The 6,389-nt window shown below is 34.9% G+C and overlaps 1 non-coding gene across 1 annotated transcript; it reads left to right on the forward strand.

Annotated features, from left to right (window-relative positions):
- Positions 1-6,307: 6,307 nt before the first annotated feature.
- TRNAS-AGA (transfer RNA serine (anticodon AGA)) lies at positions 6,308-6,389 on the forward strand. The gene has a single exon. It is a non-coding gene; the product is annotated as a tRNA-Ser (tRNA).

Consider the following 6,389-nt stretch of genomic DNA (forward strand, 5'->3'; position numbering starts at 1 on the left):
TATGCTCTTCACTAATTTGTTATTAACTATACATGACAATGTGAGAGTGCTCTTTTCAGCAAAATTTCTCGTGTCTATATATTGTAGTACTAGGTTTCCACCCGCGGCTTCGCCTGCGTGTAATTTCACCCCTTAGGAATAGAATTTCCAAAAATCTTAGTGCTTCTCTACACTTCTTAAAGAATCTTCATACCAAATTCCAACTGTCTACACTCAGCAGTCTTGCCTGTGCGTTGTCCATCAGTCAGCCAGTCACTTACTAACGGAAAAGTTTTGTTCATATTTATTGATGATTAACCCCCGGTTTCTGAGGTAAAAAAAACGCTTTTGAATAGATAAACTACCGCTGAATGTACTCAGAAACCGGGGTAAGTAGGTATAAAATCATCCGAGACTCTCTAGTAGGCATAGGCACTAGAACTTAAGTTTATATCAAGACACAATATTGCTGAGGATTAAAATCAAAACCTTTGCACACCTGCAATAAGTAGAGCTATTAAGTTAATTAAGTATCTTATCTTAAGATTACTAAATTAAAAATAGATACGTACATAAAATAATGTAGAGTTTGTAATAATGCCGCTCTACAGTCTGTTTATAGGAATAATAATGTAGGTAACTTATTGTAGAGTAAAAGTGTTTATTTATTTTAATATTTAAACTTGATATTAACACTTATGTACTTATATACTCTTACATACATAAATAAGTGACAAACAAAATTCCAAAATGGCAACTGGCGGTGTAAACAAGTCAACACAAAGACTGCTTGTCGCGTCAAATTGTTTTAGGTATTTGCGTTTACAATTAAATATCAGTGTCAGTGTTTGGTAAAGCCGACCTTATTCCCAGGAATTTAAGCTTCGAGTGAACGAAGAAGCAGTGTTGTTTGTAGCAAGCGAAATACCGCACGAACCGCGAATGATTGCAACAAGAGGCGTAACTAGGCAACGCGGTTATGCTAACCATAACAATAAGCCGTTGTTAGCCGACGATACGGTCGGTAACATAAGTTTACACACGCAATCTGTGGCCAAACAATACTCTGTAATACCGTCTGTGCGTCGTAACAACCAAACAACTTGCACAATGTTGATTTACTACGTACAACCTAAAATTTACGCCCTACGCGCTATAGAAGAACAAAGAACATGATTGTCCACTATAAACATCAATGTCAAAGTATCTCATCTATTCGAGTCGGATTCAAGGCAACATATCAAAGGCGCTACAAACTATTAGTTTTTTCCCTGAACTCATAGCGTCAATATCTAACAAAAACTTTAAGATGTTCTTACAATATTGCTTAGTAATAAAATAAGTTTAACAGACAAATAAATATGTAAGTACTTATTGTACGAACAATATGAAGTTATTTTCCTTAGTTGACAGTTCTTTACGACTTACTAGATAAACCTCATGTATAGGTATGTCCTTGTAGAACTGTGTTGATTATTATTACCTATGTACTTGTTTTACTTCGGAGACACGTTTGTCTCATGAAATTTTGCTGTAGTAGCTTCTATTATTTTCCAGGTGTTTATACCAGGTTCAACAATATATAGGTATACATATTTACCTTTGGCGATAGTGGATTAAAAACCATTCAAGTCTATTTTATAAAAAGCCATCTAAGACAAATAATTTACCTGATTATGCATCAATTACGGTTGTTACGGTTTAATCAAATTGCACCATATTTAAATAAAAAATCTTAAATCATATTATTCACATTTATATTTAAAGGATGACGCCAAACACCTCGAAATTATTTGTTATCGAAATTATGATACGACATTAGTAAAAATACTTCGCAAGTCCATATTGATAGTACTGATAACTGTTATCAGTGTACAGGTGTTTGAACTAAGTTTGTACTGAGTGCACTGGAAGTGGCCGCTCCAAAATAAATACTTTATATCTTGTCACTGAAACTAGACTATCTAGGTTTTGTTCAACAGGTATAGCTGATACAAACACTTGAAATTGCTATATGTAAAATGATTTTCGTGATTTTAATCGCAATTATACCTATATTTAATTCTGAAAACCACACCCTCTTTCATGCATATGTTGTGTTTTAATCATCTACAAAAGTTATAAGCTAACGTTGTAGCTAATGTTGTACGTAACGTTGTAGCTAATGTAAGCTAATGTTGACCAAACGGAGACAATAAATTGCATTCTGGACTTGTAAAATTAAAAACATTTTTTTTGTTTTCTAATAACTTGTGTTTGAAAGAAAGAAATAATACTTAACGTCTTATTAAGAATTCTAAAGGTAACAGCTTCTACATAATTGATTTGATTGATTTAACAAAAAGTTTTTTACGCTTCGACACGTAAAAGGATATTGGTTTACGTTTAGATAATAGATACCATATAGTACATATTTTATCATATTGTGCCTATTTATAAATACCAATGGAATCAAGTAATGCTGAAACGTTGTTTATCAATCAATCATATATCAGGAATTTATCATAGAAGATAATAAAAGGAAAACCCGTGCAGCTGTGTGTTAAAATTATAAACAAGTGTAAAAACAATGCGCAACTACGTAAAAATGTTTAAACAAAATCACTGGAACTGTAGGTACGTACTGAGCTCGTTTTGTGAACAAAATGTATGTAGCTACACGAACGCACGCATGACGAGGGCACCGCGTCTCGTTAACCTTTCACGAAACCCGAACTGATATATTATTCATGCCATAATTGAAACTAACTGACAAATTCTTCAAAATAAAGCCCGATTTCCATCAACAAACATTCTCCAAAGAATACAGGTGCCCATTGTTGGCACATTCACCTAAGATAATACAGCAATCATTATCATACATTTCAATGATAGTAAACCGGATTATAACAGATTTTCGTGTAGTCAAATAAATGTTTCATGAGAATTTCAAATTCCAAATATCATAAAAACAGCCCCACGATTTCGAATCACGATTCAATACGCTAAAAAACTTCAAACATCTGGCAGACTGCTAAATATTTTATTAGATTGCCTATACTTCCTTTTCAATACGTTGCTTTGATTCTATCGCTATCTATTCAGTAAAAGCGTCTTTAGATCAAACGAAAAACGTAAATGCAAGAATCTGTCACATAACAACAAACCTTTATAAGTAGATTTACATAAATTGTATAAAAAAAATCTTTTATATAAGCTCTTTATAAATAGTAACATATTACCCAGGTAAAAAAAACAATCATTCATAATAATTTAGGTTACGCTACACGGTTACATTACGCTCAATAGGTACATAAAAGTTTAAAACTACAATTATTTCCAGCAAGTAAATAAAACTTACTAATAAATACATGGTCATTATACACGTCATACTCTACGTGCATTTATTTATTCACAAGTACGTAGCAAAGATGAAAAGTGCTTGAAACAAAAGTATAATATTCCTTCAAATCCCCCTTGGTCATAGGTGAGTGAAACTAACGTGGAGACTTTAAATATTCAAAGGGAGTAAAGGGCAACACTGCGCATATTTCCCTTGGGTAGACTGTATTTACCTACCCCTCGCTGTAAACGCTAAGCCTTGCCCTCAGCTCTACTCACAAAACATTTATGAACGTTTGAATTATTTCGGAACTGACTTTAAAACGGTTTAGAGTAGAAAAACTTGTTTCAGTATTCATAACGGCAATGAAAACTGTCGCCATTTTCTCGGCGATTGATATGCAATATTCCTTTCACGTCGTGCACATTGTAAAAGTAACGGGTGTTTTCAAATAATGTGTGTAGCTATTGCATTACTGTTTTATGTGGTGTGGAGCGGCTTTACCAACACAAGTGCGTGCTCTACCGGAGTGCTAGAGTTGCGTTGCAGCGGAAGTGATGCCCCAGTCACCTCGTGCATTGTGTACGAAATACCTACAGTGGGAGCCACACACTATTGCCTTCTCTGACATAGTATTCTATTTTTAGCTTATTCACGATAATGCTAAATGCAATTTGTTATTCTATTCAACGCAGGGCTTCGGGTCTCCATTCTGAATACAGAATAATGACGTCAACTATACTGGCACTATTACCACAGAATAAATTCCATTACTGTGGGCTATAATTCAGTAATCGTCATTCTGACAATAAAACAGTAATCAAATAACACTAAAACCGACTAATTACATAGTTCGTTTGTAATTACTAAAACTGTAAAAGTACTACAAACGTTTCTAAATAACTGCTTTTTATTTCGCTGCTTGAAAACTTGTGTGAAACTGTAAACGAGATTTAGTTGATTTTTACAGTTAGAGAATTAGAAGTAGACATCAAATGAGAAAACTGTTAACAAAAACAACAGATCTTTATAAACTAAGACAAAATATTATGTTTTTTTCTTTCGTAAAGTTGTAACTTTTTAAATTTAGTAGATCACAATTTTATTTTCTAATATCCTTCAATCGATTCTAGAAAATCTATGAAAACACATTGAAGACTGAATTCATAAGGATTCATGCTTGTATGCTAATTTATACAGCAAGTACACAAACAGTACTAATAAATCGTAGCACCAAGAAAAAATAGAGCTGAACACGTGTCCGCAAGATAATTTAATCTATTAGCAGTGGAGCAGTAACATTTATTAATGTCGACATTTTCGATGCGACACGTCGAAGCAATCGAGACAAATCGCAACAAAACGTAAGTTGCGACGCATGGCGTTTGTCGCGCGGTCTAAATATAAACCGCTTAGTTCACGCTTTAGCATTGTCTCCGTGCACAATGCTGCAACTGTTTTAAATACGCATGCAAAAGAATGCAAGTGTCTAGTAAAGTGTCGTTTGTATTCCAGGGCTGCCCCTAAGTAAATAGGCACATTCAACGCGTGTCAATGTCAAACTACTTTGCTTATACAATCATATGCTATATTCTTTGCCTGGGTATAACACAGGTGTACAATTTTAATAATACATTGTCGGTTTTATGTTCGCTTCTTCTAATGTCCAGTTTGCGTCAGCTTAGTGGCTCACCTCTGACGGGTGACTAAAGTCGGTAAATCCATGAGTTTATAACATTTGACTGGAATAAACTTATTTTCTCGAACGTTGAACAGTCTGAACATTTATCCGACTTGCGATAGTAATGCTTAACATACTACAACAAAATATTTTAAAAGTAGATAAGGGCTTGTTAGTAAAATCCTTAACAAAGTAGCGGAAATAAAAACGTTATAGGTATACATGTCATTGTTATCAGGCTCATGTTATGGCGGCCCTATACTGGTGTGCACCGGTTTGTGCCACTATTGTTTACGTCACGCCACGCGCGCGATGCTGTAACCACATCAGTATGGTTTGTCCCACAGATAACACACAAACATGTACCTATTGTTAAACCATGTGTCATCTCTCACAACCAAAATAAGTCAACAACAACATCCTGCAGAAATATTATGATCTACGAACCAAAACAGATCAACAGCTCTATTGTAAAAGGTTCTCAAAACGGTCTGTGCTGTGCAATCAATCATCAGTGAGCACTAGTGGTGGTATAAAACTAACAATAACGATATTGTTTTACTCTTCAGCATAGAGAACCATATACTTGGCTACTTCACAAATATTATTTCACGGCCGATGTTGTTTTAGAAAAGCCGCAAACTGAAAAGCGCATATACTAAAGCTTCTTGTTGTACGCATCCGAAATGCTCATAGTTAAAGCTGATGTTCACGAGCAATGATTAATTCGTGGCGTTTTACAGTCGCGTGCGCATCTCATAATCATAAAACCACACTTCTGTTGTGAACCATCCGGGGATTTCTCGCTCCATTTATTATGTTTTAGTGCTTGACTTACAGCTGAGTAAATAGGCGGTCACTACTGCACAATGATTACACAAATAACCCGCACTTACTGCCTCCGCTTCCGATGTGACTTTCAATTTGTAATCAGTTTATCTTCGTATAATTAAGAATGCCTTTAGAGAGTAAATGGTTCTCACTCTCTCTTCTTAATAATTCAAACACTAAACCCGCGAGGTCCGTGATCTTGGTGCGCGATAAGTATGTGGAATAATCAAAGCTAATTAAAAACAGCACAAACATTGTAATCGAAATGTAGGTTAATCGCGGAAAACATTAATGTAGAGCATTGTAGAGCAGGCTATAAGATTTAGTTACGTTATCAAAATTAATTATATTTACCGTATGTATTTACCTACCTATATAAATAAGAAAAGTATTTTTTTACATAACAAGGTCGTATACGCGCGGATATCTGCTCTACATAACATAAATATTATACTATTAGTGAACACACTCGCTATTTCGGAATCTACTTTCAAGCAGTCGTGGCCGAGCGGTTAAGGCGTCTGACTAGAAATCAGATTCCCTCTGGGAGCGTAGGTTCGAATCCTACCGACTGCG

Source organism: Anticarsia gemmatalis, chromosome 14 (genome assembly GCF_050436995.1).
Source record: "Anticarsia gemmatalis isolate Benzon Research Colony breed Stoneville strain chromosome 14, ilAntGemm2 primary, whole genome shotgun sequence".
Lineage (NCBI taxonomy): Eukaryota > Metazoa > Arthropoda > Insecta > Lepidoptera > Erebidae > Anticarsia > Anticarsia gemmatalis.